The sequence below is a fragment of the Choloepus didactylus genome, chromosome X (genome assembly GCF_015220235.1).
Source record: "Choloepus didactylus isolate mChoDid1 chromosome X, mChoDid1.pri, whole genome shotgun sequence".
Taxonomy (NCBI): Eukaryota; Metazoa; Chordata; class Mammalia; order Pilosa; family Megalonychidae; genus Choloepus; species Choloepus didactylus.
The window spans coordinates 914020-930185 of record NC_051334.1 but is presented as its reverse complement, the minus strand read 5'-3'; the positions used below and the strand labels follow the sequence as shown (position 1 = coordinate 930185).

The window sequence follows — 16166 nt, the reverse complement described above, 5'->3', positions numbered from 1 at the left end:
TCCTATTTTAAAATGCATGGAAGCCCTACTGAAATTGGCACAGCACATCAGAAGGAGAGATGCATCAAAACTTGTAGTTTTACAATTTGGGCCCTGGATGGTGCCGGCTAAGTTCCATTTTGGCAAATGAGACAGAGGGTAAGGGGTAGCTCTTCACCTGCTCCTCATCTGTGTTGCATTTAGCTTTGGCACAGAGGGAAGCAAGAGAGACGGGGACAATGAACCACACAGCAGTGGTGAGATCTTGAGGCTCTGATCAGCAAAACCTGTGTGCACCAGTGAGGACCCTTGGCTCAGCCTTCAAGGAGCTCCCCTGAGTATTGAGAGACCACTTTGTGTTGAACCCTTTCACGAAACTGAGACCAACAACTTTCTGCATTGCTTATTGCTTATGCTGATTCTTCGGCAATATCACCGCCAGTAATCCATCCCCCTGGCATGTCTTTATATCCAAGCTGGTACAGAACAGTAGGTATCTACCCCTGATGCAGCCTGGCTGTTGTTCTCTAGCAGCGTGGAAGATTGAGAAAATAATTTGAATGAAATATTTCCATTCTCCCCAGTTGTGATTAATTGGAGTCATAAACTGAGGGTCCAGAATAAACAGAATTGACTATGTTTTAACAGAATTGATTTGCAATTAAGAAAGTTCCTGGCTAGACACTGGAACCAGAAATAAAGAGAGCTAAAAAAGTGAAGTCCCTGTGAATTTTTTTTTTAAGGATTGGCAAGCATTTGTCTTAGACTATTTAGACAGACATGAGAGCAGACTTTCTCACCTGGGGGAGATATCCCACCAGAGGATATTTGGCAGTGTCTGGAAATAGTATTGGTTGTGACAAATAGTGTAGAGAGGTGCTACTGGCATCTAGTGGATAGAGACCAGTGGTGCTGCTACCCACCCTGCAAAGCACAGGACAGCCCCTACCATGATGGATTACTGGGCTCAAGGGTCGTAGAGCTGAGGTTGAGAAAAACCTGCATTCGACCATTCACTGATGGGAAAACTAAACCAGAAATTATCTTCACTTCCCTCCTGGTAGATCAGTGTTTCTTCAGACACTTGCAAAACTGTAGAACACACCAACATTCCCTTCTAGAAAACCATGGTTTGTAATTATAGTTGCCCACTAAAGCATAAGTGGGACAGCAAGGTGAGTGTACTTGTGTATTCCTATTACTTAATCCCAGTTCTCCTAGACTTACCCACGTCTCTCTTCTTAGGACTTATTAATTTGTCATTTTTGTCATCTGTGCATTCTCTAGACAAAGCTTTCTTGAAAGATCTTCTCTTCTAAGGGGATCCTGTTACATATTTTTATTTCTTGCTTCCCTGAGTAAAAAATATCCCATTGATTTCCAGTTGCAAGGTGAATATTTCTGGTTTCCATTTGTTATCATCCGAACATACCATAGCTTGTACCATCTGTTTCTCAGGGATATCTTGGCTCCTTCTTCATCTGTCCAAATGGGAGCCAGGTTCTTCCCTTCTTGAGAAATCCATGAAAATTCAAACCTTTTCCTGCCTGAGAACTCCCCAATGTCCTTTTCCGTTCTACTTAATTGGCATGTCTTGCTTTGTATCTTGCAATCCTATTTCTTTGTGTCAGTGTGGACACACTCAAAGTCCACAGGGGAGGGGCCTCACCACAGACACTTTCCCTAATTGCTTGAGAGACTGAGAAAACAAAGGCATGTTACTGTTTTCTGTAATGAGAGGTGGGCTCTTAAGGTATCGCCGTAAAGATAAGCATGGTGGGGTGTGGCCCCAACATGGGAAAGGGTTTCCAGGACCAGATGGCTAAAAACAGGACCAAATCTCCATCCGTATCTGTGCTAGGGGGTCCCTAAGACCACCCCATGTTTGGTGATTGCTTGGGACGACCTGCAGGATTCAGCATGTAATCATACTCATGTCTATGATTTATTACAGCCAAAGGATGCAAAGCAAGATCAGCACAGGGATAAAGTCCATGGGGTGAAATACAGAGGAAACTAGGCACAAGCTTCCAAGGGTCCTTTCCCAGTGGAATTGCACAGAACACGCTTAATTCCTCCAGCCATGAGCTGAGATGTGCATGAAGTGTTGTCCATCGGGGAGGCTCATTAGAGACCCAGTGCCCGGAGTGCATACTGGGGCTGGTCAGTAGGTCCCCTCTGCCTGGCACTTACCAGAATTCCAGACTCCCAGAAGGAGAGCAGGTGTTCAGCATAAACCATATGGTTTGTCAAAATAGTTTAGGTACCCTGAGTCACTATTATTCATTAGGGATCGGTGGAAAATCTCATGAAATGCAAGTTCCCAGATGCCAACCAAGGCCAGCCTTGCACGCAGCTCTTCTAAGGATAGTGGGCTCTGGCCCATGAGGTTAACTCTTTTTCTGCACTACATTTGATATGACAAGGGCACAAAGAACTAGCTCAACCCTGGGAATAGAATAAGCATTTCTGAGAGAAAAGGGTATTCACCTGGGCAGGCAGCTCCATCCGTACTAGCTATGTGAGATTTGGCACGTTACTAAAACTTTTGTGCTTCAGTTTCCTCAGCCATAAAATGACGATAACATAACACATGCATCAGGGTGTTGGAAGGATAAAATGAGCAAATCTATATAAAGACAACGTAGTGGGTGGCCAGTTCTATTCATATATTCTTCATTATTCATTTTATTATAGTTAGAACTTAGGCTTCAGAAATACATGTCAATAATTTTACCTTTCTGTTGGTTTACTGTGCCATTAACTTGCTAATGTTGATATTAAACAGCTGGATTAGTTTTCTATTGCTGTTGTAATACATTATGGCAAACGATGGCTTAAAACAATGCAAATTAATCTTACGGTTCTGGAAGTCAGAAGCCTAATGGGTCTCCCTGGCCTAAAATTAAGGCTGTGTTCCTTCTTGGAGGCTCCAGAGAATCCACTTCTGTGCCTTTTCCAGCTTCTCATGGCTGTCTGCTTCCTTAACTTGTGGCCCCTACTTTCCTCTTCAAACCAGCAGTGTTGCATCTCTGTGACCATTCTCTCATATTCACATCTCCCTCTGATGCTACTGTTCTCCCTTGCTCCTCCACTTTTAAGAACACTTGTGATTCCATAGAGCCCACCTGGATAATCTAGGATAGTCTTCCTGTTTTTAAGTCATCTGGTTAGCAACCTTAGTTCCCCTTTGCCATATAACCTAAGATATTCACAGGTTCTGGGGTTAATATGTAGACATCTTTGGGAACTATTATTCTACCTACAAGAGTGACTTTTCTAGCCAAGGTGATCATGCAATATTTGTTGAAGATTTGGAGTAAGAAGGAAAGCTTCGCCTGCTGGCTCAGCCAGGATTTTAGGCAATGCTTAACCATCTCAATTTCTCCACTTATAAAGATGAGAATAGTAGCACCTAATCCAAAGTATTTGTTAATCTTAAATTAGGTAGTTGATATAAAAGAGATGAAAAGCTCCCGGGGAGGTATTAGGTGATCCCATTGGAACCAAGTAGGCCTTGCTGTGACAACAGCTATCCCACTGTCTCATAAATGTGAACAAGTTACTCCCATTCTCCATTTCCTCATTGGTAAAATGGGAAAAATAATAAAATTACCTCATAGAGGAGTTGTGAAGATTAAATGAGACAACTTAAATAAATATTCTAAGTGTCATGCTGGTTCCTGGTGAATTTAGAACCTCAGAACTGAAAATACTTAAGTTTATTTAGACCAGGGCTTCTCAACACCTACACTAGTGACATTTGAGGCTGGATAATTCCTTGTTGTGGGGGAGTGTCCTGTGCATTGCAGAATGTTTGGGAACATCCCTGGTCTCTTTCTATTAAAGACTAGTAGCAGCTCCCCAATTGTGACAACCAAAAGTATCTCCTGACATTGCCAAATGTCCACTGCCAAATTGTGCCTGTGAGAACCACTGATTGAGACAAGCACTTGAAGACTATCTGTTCTTTACAATATTTAATTGTAAGTTATGCATATAATTCATATATAAAATATAAGCACACATATATTTACATGCTGTCTTTAACAATATATGTAGTATGTGGCAACTTCCTCTATATCCCTGTAATAGGGAGAAAGAGTGAAGTGTGAATTTTGGGGGGCTTTGTTATTGTCAGCAGATAAATATCTGATTTGTTCAAGACAAAAGAGCCCATGTTTAACATCCCATTTAGTTCTGGATATTCTTCGGTTTTTGAACTTATCTTCTTTCATTTTGAGGCAATTACCACAACACACTTATCAGTTCAACTCAATCAAATGTGTACATTCTTGTGTTGTTAGAACACAAATCCAAAATAACAAGTGAATGGGGAAAGCTTAGCTTTTTCACTTAAACCTATCAGGTCTGCTATTATAAAGATGCCTCAAGCTGTATCTATCTAAATGCAAAATGCAGAGTGAACCTAAAGCAGATTCAGTATTGTAATTAGAGTTACACTGTGGTAGAGGGATAATGACCCCAGCTTTCCCTTTGACCTCAAGGAAGATGCAAGTTATCTGCTCTAGTAGGAGAGAAAGGGTCAGCTTGGGGAGCAAATCAATTAAATTCCACAACTTCTATGGATCATTGATTAGGTTCCCAGCATGAAGCACCAGGAAATTCACCTTCCAGTGGGTGAATGGGGAAATTTAGCCAGCAGTGAGGCAGCCTTTGAACCACCTCTTTCCTGATTGTCCACTTCCACTGATCAAGAAAGTCTTTCCCCATGAACCAGAGTCCAGCGGATTAATGGGCAGAGATGAGAATGTAGGATCAACTGAGCCTTGGGGCACAGCTGTCAGAGTTAGGGAAATGGTCAGCAGCTCACATGGTTTCCAAGCATTGGATGCGAGGCTGTGATATGCCCCATGTCAAAGTTGGGTAGGCCAATTAACTGCAGAAGGATGAGAAAACTGGCAGCTGGAATCACTCTTCAGGCTTTCCCCAGAGCTTTTTCTTTTTTGATTCATGGTCCTGGGGGACAAATATAAGAAGATCCTTCCAGGATGTGCAACCCACAGTCAAAAAGGTGACCCAGTGGGGACAGGTGAAAATGTATAGATAAGTGACAGAACGAGCAGAGAAGCTTCTTGACAGGTAAAGGGTCTCAGTAATGGCATCATAATTTAGGTAGATTCCTTTAGTTAGGAGATTCTTAGAGGAAGATGAAGCCCTAAGAGTAAAGGGACTGGGGCTTGAATAGGTTACCAAAAAGGGACTTAAGCCCAGGAGAACAGTAAGGGGCCATCTCCAAGGAACAGGGAAAGAGGTGGTCAGCAGGCCTCAGGAATCAGGCAAAGTCTAGTTTTGAGACTTGGGTCCCAATATCGGAGATGCAGCAATATCCAGTGTCCTGGGTGATTCCCAGCTTATCCCCGGGATGGCACCCAGCAGGGTTCTGGAATATAGACTCTGGGGTTGTTCTGGGGTGAGAGCCACCTCCCATCCTGACACTACGGGTGGACTGAACAGTTTGACCACAACCCAGAGGCTTCAAAATGAGTCAGTTAAAAACTCCAGGTTGTGCATGTTTCCATCTTGAACAAAGGCTGAGCTGTTACCCGCAGAAGAAGGAATTGTTCCCTTTCTGCTTTAATCTTATGTCTATTTATTTTCCACAGCACACATAGCCTCTGCGAAGGTTCTATTTTTATCCATCTGCAGTTCAGATAAAACTTCCCTCCCCATATGAATATAAAATATAAAAATAGGGAAATCCATATCAGTGTGGGCTGGTTTTTTGTGTCAGTTAAATTATTAGTATTATTCTCATCTCTCAAATCAGGAGCACAGGGACTGTAAACAGGCCAGAGGCACTGAACCACAAAATGCATTTGGAGTGAAAATAACGTTTATTATCTTGGCAAAGGAAAGTAACAATAATTAGTACATGGGTATTTGTCAGGTATCCTCTCGAGGGTCTCTATACCAACCTAATGATAATAATATAGAAAATTAGAAATGAGGAGGTTAAAATGATAATCAGCAGAGGAGGAGAGCAGTGAAAACCCATTAGCTTTGAACAAAGGAAGATAACTATGTGTTGTCTCAAATGCGTTTACTTGGTGGACTAACCCTGCATTTTAGCCTCGGAAGATCATTTTGTGGCACAACAGCTCCAGGCATCAAACTAGCAGCTGTGGCCTTTAAATGGGAAAGAACAAATGCTCCAAATCACCAGTTTTCCTAGAGGCTAAATAAAAAGTGAGGGCTGCTGGCAGTGAAGGGAAGAGTGGAAGGGAAGTGTGGAGAGAGAACATTTGCAGGAGAAATAAGATGAAGACAGATTCAATAACTGGCTGACCCTTGGCAAGCTGGGTCTGGGCGAGTGATTTCCTGGATGAAACTACAGATCTCTGAGAGACTCAAGCCCTCCAAAGTCATCCTCACTCACCTGCCAGGATACCAGGGATGGGAGTTCCTGGAGGAGTTTCTTAACTCCTTAGGTAGCATTTCCAAAAAGGCATTTCTTTGTTTTTTTTTTAAGCAATGTACATGATGAGCTCTTCAAGGCAACAATCTTCTTGGACGATTGAAAACCAAGCAAGTGTTATGTTGATGCTCAGCAAAGGATGCTGAAAGCAGAGGGCTCAGCGAGAGAGGGCAGCCAAGGTTAGTTTGCCTCCCTCATAATTGCTTACAGGCTAGGCTAGAGATTCCCAAACTTTCTCAGATCACGGGGTCCTTAGTATCTCAGCAATTTTTTTCATGATGCCTTTAGGCAAAGGAAAGACCCAACAGTTCTGTTTAGAAGTCTTTGTTCCAAACAGCTTAATAAGAATTTATGCTCTCTAACAATTTAGTAATCGTCTGAAAAAATAATATACTTTAAACTGAGAGAAAAATTTATATTTTTATTTCATTCTTAAATGTCCATGAGTAAAACTGATGGGATGTGTGTGCCTGTGAGGCGTTGCACAACTTCATAAACCTCAGAATCGCATTGGACACACCCACCCTCATTTTCTGTTCTGCAGTGATTTTTATCACAGCATTTCCTTTAAAAAAAAAAAAAAAAATCACAGCTAGAGCCCAAAACCCAGGTTTGTAAAGATATGACACTATTGAAAGAAATGCAGTATGATTTAATGTTGAAACTCTGAACTACCTCCAACTGGTAATTTGTTGGCGTCGAACACAAGGCAACTAATTCTGTGTTTCCTTAAAAATTTTAAATATATAAGGGTCCCTGGTCTTGTCTGCAAGAATCCCTGTGAACTCAGTGTGGGCACCCCAAGGAGCCTGTGTGCACAGTTTGGGAGCTGCAAGGGTAGCACCTTACTGAAATGAATTGTTTTAGTCACTGGAGCTCTTGATTCTTTAGAGCAGCAAATACCAAGTCTCATTAGATGGGAAAATGTTTTCAATATGTTGCGGGTAATGAACATGTTAAGAACAAAAAATGCATCATTACCACACTATCTACAATGTGGCAGGGTTGGGTTGTAAAAGTTCATTTCTATTTTTAATATGTGGTAAGGTAAAAAATAGTAGCAAGCCATGTTGCATGCATGCTGGAGGTTCACTGCAGTGTAATTCAGAATCACACCCAAGGAGAAGTAAAAGAACAGAACTGAGCAGAGGGAGAACTGGTCTACCCTGTGGCAACAGCAACCTTGGTCAAATGATGCTACCACAGGAGCTCTGGAGCTGGGTAGCCCTGAAGATCCATTGGAAACTGGGAGAAGAGGGTCAGCTCTTTATACTCCCACTTTGTCCAGCCATTGGGTGTAGGCTGCACCTGGGAAGGATGCTAGCCTTTGATGAGGCACCTCTCTTCGGCCAGTGATGCTTACTCAGAGTGGAGCGATCAAGACGTCCACCAGCTGGGGGAATACATGCGTCTGTCCTGGAGGTGGTGGGCAGGGGACTGGGCAGCCCTTCCCAGAGTACTCTGCAAAGTCACACACACTACAAGCCTTGCAGACACTAAGAGAAGGGTCTTCACAGTTTGGAGTGAATACTTGCCTCTTCATCCTTCACCAAGAAGTCATGGACAAATTAAAAATTTGTAAAACAGTAACTTTATCACTAAATTACAGAACCATGTCATAACTGAGACCTCAGATGTTGGAGTCAAAGCTAGGTCCCCTGTCTTGACTCCATGTCTTACTGTGTTACTTTGAGTGAACGATTTAACCATTCTAAGATTGTTATCCTTGATCTGAAAAAAATGAGTGAATAATATAGCACATATGACTATTGTTTAGGCTTTAAATGGGAATATGAGTGTTCAGAACTGGGTCACTCAGTTGGTCATTACCTTTATTGTAATTTAGGAAAGAAGAGTCCCTTGATTTTTTTCATTTAACTGGTATTATTTTGATTTGTGAATATTTGCAAATTTGTCAAGTACCCAGAACATTTATAAAGATGCAATGTTGACAGTCTGTATATAGTTTGGGGTTTTCACATTTCCTCCTTTATGCTGTGAATATACTTTAGCCCATTTAGGATTAGAGTTAAATCAAGTGTTTGCATGGGAAATATGATTTTCCTCCCCCCACTTCCCATTTCACCCTCGACTTGGGGCTCAGGGCTCAAGGCTCAGAGCTCAAGTGCTGGCTCTCATTAACTTGTTCTTAATTAATTGATTTGAAGAAACACTCATTTATGTATGCTTCCAGGTCATGAAGTGGGTTGTGACTCAAAATAAATTATTCTGTCCAATCAGTTGTAATGTGGGTAACATCCCTGTACACTTCCATAAAGAGTACAGTTTACACAATCAGTTTGCCCATTTTCCAAGTTAGATAAATTGTGACATATACATCTCTTTCTGAACTTTTGTTAATCTCCTAATAACAGTAACTTTTTGGAATTTATGTTTTACTGTCCTTATCCTGTGTGTGACACAAAACCACATCTCTTCTGTCCGTATCACATGGGATTATTTTAAGAGGAATGGTTCTTAAAGAAATTATATCAGGAATGCCCCTAGGATACTGAAATTTTGTGGAAAGATATGTGAAGGCTGCATTTAAAATTGAATAGAAAATGAATTTTTGGCTCACCAGAGGTAGAGGTACTGCCAGTGGGACCCAGGCCAAGTTGAAGAATTAAGAGAATCTTGCAACAAAGAGAAGAAAACACATCCAAGTTCCCCTAGCCCCATAGTGGGAGCAGGTAAATCCTGCAGTGCAAAGGCAAATACTGGGTGTGTATTAATTTGTGTTTCCCTGTGCATCATATAAGAACATTTCCTTATGTTCATCTGAGTTAAAGAGTGAATTTTATAGGGCTGTAAGTTGCTATTTGAATTTTTGAGTAAAAGTTGGAGAAGAGGAAGGAGTAGCATTATCATTTAATGATCAAACTCATAAGCTGGTATTAGGAACTATGGGGAAATAAATTTGTTCCTTCACCTCTCCTGTTGTTAAGTCACACTAATGAAATAATTAAGCATAAAATATTTAAAGAACAATATCTACATGAAATGATTAGGCATAAAGTATTTAAAGAACAGTATCTATCTTTCTATCCATTCATCTATCTATCCATCCAGCCATTATTTATATCTATCATCTATCTATCTCTATCCATCTATCTCTCATCTATCACCTCCATATACCTTTTTGTTAGTTGGATACCTTTTTAGAGTCTCTGCTTTTATATTTCTCCAGAAAGTTTTAAATTGGCTAATATCAGGGGTCAAGAAATTTTGTCTAAAAGGACTAGATAGCAGTTAGTTTAAGCTCTGTGGCCATACAGTTTCTGTTGGCCTCAAATCTGCTAAATCTGCTATTGTAGCCCCACAGTAGCCATAAACCAATGGATGTGGCTGAGTCCAAATAAGATGTTACTTGCAAATATGGCCCAGAAAAGCATTTCTTAATCTTAATCTATTCCTGGGGTGGGATGCCATTGCTGATAGGAACTTTGGATGAGGTTACTTCAGTTAAGGTTGGCCCAAATGAATCGGGTTGCATTGTAATCATATTACTGGAGACTTTATAAAGAAGGCCACAGAGAGAAGCCACAGGAGCAGCCAGAAACTGGAAGTCAAGGGAACCCAGAAAAGAAAGGAGAAGATGCTGCCATGTGCATTGTCAGGTAACAGAAAAGCCAGGGAAACCATAGATTGCCAGCCAGCCAGAAGATACCGACTCCAGGTGGAAGTTAGCCTTCTAGCCTCTGGAAGTGTGAGTCAATAAATTCCTGTTGTTTAGCCAATCTATTCTATGGTATTTATTTTAGAAGTTGAGAAACTAGAACACCCACATTTTATAAAAACAAGCAGTGGGATGGATTTGGCTCACAGACAAACCCTTGTGCAAACACTTTTTATGCTGTACTGCATTTGAATATCTCAAAGATGGACATAGCAGTAAATCTTCCTCATTTCATTTAGTTCCCACAAAAATCCATGTGCTATAATATCGATGTATCTGTGTTCTAGATGACTTATAACTTGCTAAAGACCAAATAGCTAGCCATGCAGTGGGGCCGATACTTATGTTGAAATCAAGGTCTTTGAGGTCTTTGGATCTATAAAACCGTAGAGATTTCCACTCCACCATATTGAAATGGAGTCTGGATGCAGTTTGCCAATAAATTATGCTCAGTTTTTGTTAAGAACATTAGTTTCCTTGGGATAAATTGGTGAATTAATAAATTAAGAGGCGCTAGCTTTTTCACTATATACCTTCCAGTCACTGTAGAGCTTTGAAAAAAAAAAAAAAAATCAAGGATGTGAAAGGTTCTGGAAAATCAAGGGATACCTAATTTTTAAGTTTCTTCCTTTCGCAAATGATATCTTCATTCACCTTTGCTTTCCCACACAAGTCTTTGCACAATACTTTCCATGCCCAAAAAGCTGAGCAGTAACTACTTTGTTGAAGGAATATCCACTGTTATTATTCTCATCTTGATGTCTCTTCTCCATAGTGCTGAAATATATTGATTCCCTGTCATTTCTAAATTCTTCATGTTTTGACTACCACAAATTCTTCTCCTGGGCCCTTTTACTCCTCTGCTCATGGCTTAGCATACAAGGACTCTATAAACAAAACACTCATTCTTTGGGAAGACAAAGCAATTTTCCATTTTAGAAATATTTAGTTTCTTTCTATTCTTGGAGTCTTTCTTTTTCAATTGCTGAGACTCCTAGAGGCATAGAACTAAAAAGAAATACCAGGGATTGTCAGTTGCATAATAAGAAAGCCAACAAACATGCCCATAAATCCAATTAAAATTTTGCTATTATGACAAAATAATTGGGCAGATTACTTTAATATTCTTTTCAACTTGGAATATAGATATATATATATATAAATGAACACAGTTATAAACATATGCCAGAAATAGAGAAGTTTTAAAGTTTTGCTTTCAAATGCCCACATTTCTGTCTCACATTTATTAATGACAGCTTTTTCATTTGTCTGATTAGGAGTTCTTTTTACAGTTTCTAAGTATATAAAAAAAGAAATATCAGTGTATAGCAGCTCTCAGGATAGGAGAAAGAAGAGAAGGAGAGGAGACGGAGAAGAAAGAGAAGAAGGAGGAGGAGGAGTAAGAAGGAGGAGGAGGAGTAAGAAGGCGGGGAGGAGGAAGAGATGGAGGAGGAAGAGGGGGAGGAGGAGAAAGGGGGGAAAAAAGAAGGAGGAAAAGGAGGAAGGAAGGAAAGGAAGGAGAAGGAAAAGAAGAAGAAGAATTAACAGAAGGAGGAATAAGAGAATAAGAATTAGAAGAAAAAGGAGGGGTTTGGGGAAAGATGCGAAGAACAAAATCTCTTGAAAACTAAAGAAAACTAGGAATAAAGGAAATGTGATGGTACATTGACATTCCCTTTGTTCCAGTCTGATTCCCATTGGGTTTACTATCCTCAAATTATTTAAAATACCTGTATCGTCCACCAAAACCACAATATTATTTTATACCCAACACAATTAAGAAACAATGAAATAATCTCCTTAAATATCATCTAGTACATAGGCCATATTTAAGTTTTCCCAATTGTCCCCCAAAATAGATGACTAATAGATGGTCTGTTCAAACCAGAATAAAAAATCAAGGTCGTAATGATCCTATGTCTCTTACAATCTACAAAAGCTCCCATGTCAATTTTGTTTTTAAGTTGAGTGATTCTCTAGAGCCTGTCATGTTTTAGATTTGTCTGATTGTTTCTCATGGTTTGTTAACTTGCCCTCTATCCTCCATATTTCTTGTCCCCTAGAAGTTAGTTCTAAATGCTGTGTAGATTTAGTGTAAACATTTTTTCATGAAGCCTTTATTGGGTATTTAATTACATCAAGTGGCCCATGTGTCTGGTTGTCCATCAAGATGATTGACCCCTGGGTTGCTATGCTGGCCGTCTGATCTCTCCATTGTAATGTTACATTTTCCCCCTTGTAACCAATAAATAATGTTGTGGGGTGACACTTTAGAATGAAACAAATATCTACTTCCCTGTAAAATTTTTAAAAATAAGCTTTTTAAATTTTAGAATAGTTTTAAATTTACAGAAAAAATGGCAAAGATAGTAGAGAGAGTTCCCATATACCCCACACCCAATTTCCCTTATTATTGACATCTTGTATTACTATGGTACATTTATCATAATTAGTGAACCAATATTGATACATTATTATAACTAAAACCCATACTTTATTCAGATCACCTTAGATTTTACCTAATGTCCTCTTTTGGTTCCAGGATCCCATTCAGATACCGCATTACATTTAGCTGCCATGTCTCTAAGGCTCCTCTTGGCTGTGACAGTTTTTAGATTTTCCTTGTTGCTAATGACTCTGGTGGTTTGAAGCTGTATGTACCCCAGAAAAACATGTTCTTAAATCTATTCCATTTCTGTGGGGTGTGAACCCATTGCAAGTAGGACCTTTTGATGAGGCTAGTTCAGTTGAGGTGTCACCCACCTCGTTCAGGATCTTAATCCTATTACTGGAGCCTTTCTAAGTGGAATGAATAGAGAGAGAGTGGGAGAAAGCCAAGGAAGCAAGAGGCTGAAATCAGTGACACCCCCATATGTCTTGCCATGTGGCAGGGGAGCCAAGGATTGCTAGCAGCTGGTCATTGCCTTGAAGATGCCTTGATTTGGACATTTTCTCAGCCTCAAAACCGTAAGCTAATAAATTCCCATTGCTTAGAACCAACCTAAATTCATGGTATTTGCTTTAAGCGGCCTGGGAAGCTAAAACAATCACCTTGACCATTTTGAAGAGCACTCGGCAGGTGTTGAAGGACGTCTGCTTGTCACTATTTACCCACTACCCTTTCATGATAACACTGTGCTTTGGGAAGGCAGACCACCAGGCCTTCTCTTCCCATCATATCAACATGACTCACCACTGTTGATATTATGGTAGTGGTTATCAGGGTTCCACCCTACAAATGTATTCTTTTCCCCGCTCCTTTCCCAACAGTCCTCTTCGGAAGGAAGTCACCACGCACAGCCTAAACTTAAGGAGTAGGGAGTTACGGTTCACCTCTTTGAGGGCAGAGTAACTTCGTAAATTATTTGGAATATATCTGCATGGAAGATTTGTCTATTCTCACCTTTTATGCATTTATTTGATCTTTTTATTTGTATCAGTATGGACTCACAGACATTATTTAATACTGTGGGTTATCATCCAGTACTACTTCATTTATTTTGCTCATTACATCTTATATAATGGACTTACTATCCATTGATCCTTGTTTGATTGGAGTTTTTTCACTAGGAATTTACAGGTAACTCTATCACTCCTTCTCCATTTATTAGTTTGTATTCTTTAGTAAGGAAGAGCTTTCCTTCATTTTGTGGGATGAGCCAGTACCTGGAAATGTATCTCCTCGTGCCAAGGCAGGATACAGTGTCAACTGTAGCCATTGAATCACTAATTTTCAGAGGAAAGGGCCGTGTAGTGGCCTAGAGTTTTCTTATTAATAATGGATTTTTCAAATTTGATTTATTGAGCAATTATAACATGGAAGGCACTGTACATTTCAGATACCCCTCTTGGGAGCCCTGTGAAGAAACTGGGTCCTTGGGAGAGAAAAGCAACTGCCTAAGATTTCCAAGATTTCCAAGCTCAGAAGTCGTAGCACATGATCCCAACAGCCATGCTATAATGTACCTGAACACGCTGTCCTCACCTTCCCCCTGCCACCCTTTGTCTTTCTCCCTCTCTTATCCTGAAGCTAATGAGGTAGTCTTCCAAGTTCCTGCATAGGTAGCCTCCAAGTTTCTGTAATATTATACTATTTTTCTTCATAAGGCCACCCCGGTTTTCTAAGCTCTAGACTCCATCCAGATCTGCCCCTTCTTACATCTTAAAATATCTGCAGAATGTTGAGTGTTTTATTAAAGAAAATCACTATCTGCTCTTTTCTCCCAGCTTTTCCAATTTTAAGGGAAGACTGTCAAGCACCTATCCATCCTTCTCACGTCCCACCATCATTTCTAGCTCCAACACACATTGAAGTAATGTCCCATGAAGAACTGTTTGTGCATCTTCTTGTCTTACACACACACTAGTCTTGTGTGCCTAGCAGAGCTAGTGATGAGATCTTTACTTACGGGGGCTGTCGCTGCAGACACGGGAGGTGTGCATGTTATAAAATGGTAAATTGGAGCAGACTGTAGGCCCCCGCCATTGTGTGACTGTTCTGTGTTTTGTTATAAAATAGAAGTCAACATAATATTGGCTTGAAATAGACTTCACTTGCCCTATCCAGTAAGTGCTCTTTGGGGTGAATTTAGGGATGACATAATAATGCCTTTGAGGAGTTCAAGATGAAAAGCATACTAACACAATTTCTTTACACAAGAGAAAAAAGAACAGTGGGAAGAATGAGAAAATAGCTATTCTGCTTATTTATAAGCTTGTGCAGATCCTGCAGAGTCTCGATATTAGAAATCCAAAGCAACCACAGGAAGGTTTACCAGATGACCAGCTTGAGCTGCTGTTTCCATGAGGCAGCCATGTGTCCCTGAAATTGGATTTTCCTGGGTCTTTACCTATTTCCTGGTATATTTGGGGGCCTTTTGATAACAAATAAATTCACTAAGGCCTGATCAAGAACAAAAGTCTCTTACATTGCTAGAAAAAAAATTTAAATGCCTTCCATTCCTTTTGAGAAACAAAAAAATCCCTTGAGGAGCAAAATGTTAATATTTGTGTTTGGATCTTTCTAGAAGTCCAGGGGAGATATTTAATAGAAGTGATTAGCAGTTAGGAAAAAGGCCAAGGACAACTGAAACTGAGCCTTTTGAATCCGATTGCTTGTAAAGGACTGTTTTATTGACTCACTTTTTCTTCTTCTTTTTTTTTTATAGGTTCTTTCCTCTTCATCTTTGAAATGATGAAGAAAACTGTTTGCTGTGCATGCCAGTTAGTAGGGTGGTGAGTGCTGCATTGAGGAGGCCTTACTGCCAGGTGCAAATAGAGCTTGAAATTTCCTGCCACCTCTGTGCTCAAGGTGCCAGTACCATCAGGGCAACAGGGAGCCCGTTGGAAATGCAGAACCTCTGGCCCCAAGCAGACCAATTCAATCTCTGTCTGCATTTTAATGAATCTTGGGAGAAATGCATGCACATTAGAGATTGAGAAGCAGTGACTGAGCCCAGCCTTGGCAATTAGAATCACCTGGTAAGTTTTTAAAATGCAGATGCCCGCCCTCCACTGGGAGATATTCTTATTGAAATTGTCTCAGCAGGTACTTGGGTATCCGTGTTGGTTAAAGCTCCCCAGGGGAGTACTCTACCGTGAAGCCAGATCTGAGAGCCGCTGAGCTAGAGCTTTCTGTAGGTGCCACTTTTCTCTGTGGCTACACAAAGTGCTGTCCATAAACCAGCTCTGTCAGAATCACCCCCAGAGCTTGTTAAAATCCACAGTTTGGGTCTCCACCACCCCGACCTGCTGAATCAGTGTCTTCGCATTTTAAACAAGATCCCAGGTGACTCCTGTCGACATTAAATTTGAGAAGCACAGCCCTAGGACTCATTTCCCTTGTGGGGATCCTTTCTTGAGTCTTTTTCACTCACAGATGTGCATTTGTTTGTGGGAATTATTCCACCTATGCAAGCTTCTACTCTGGGATCCTGAATTCAGACTTGGTATCTTGATTCAAACTTTCTATGCTCCCAGCCTCAATTCTTGCTTTCTGTGCCAGATTTCCAAATCTAAAGCTATGGATTTCTCACCTCATCTGGAAAAGTGAAACTCATATTTCCTTAG

General features: G+C 40.5%; 1 protein-coding gene across 3 annotated transcripts in view; it reads left to right on the top strand.

The window, feature by feature from the left end:
- Window positions 1–16166, top strand: part of STS (steroid sulfatase) — a 646106-nt gene that overhangs the window by 449079 nt on the left and 180861 nt on the right. For all 3 annotated transcript variants that reach the window (XM_037821492.1, XM_037821493.1, XM_037821494.1), the window contains exon 13: window positions 15266–15578. The gene's annotated coding sequence lies outside the window, so the exon portion shown is untranslated. The remainder of the gene's footprint in view (window positions 1–15265; window positions 15579–16166) is intronic.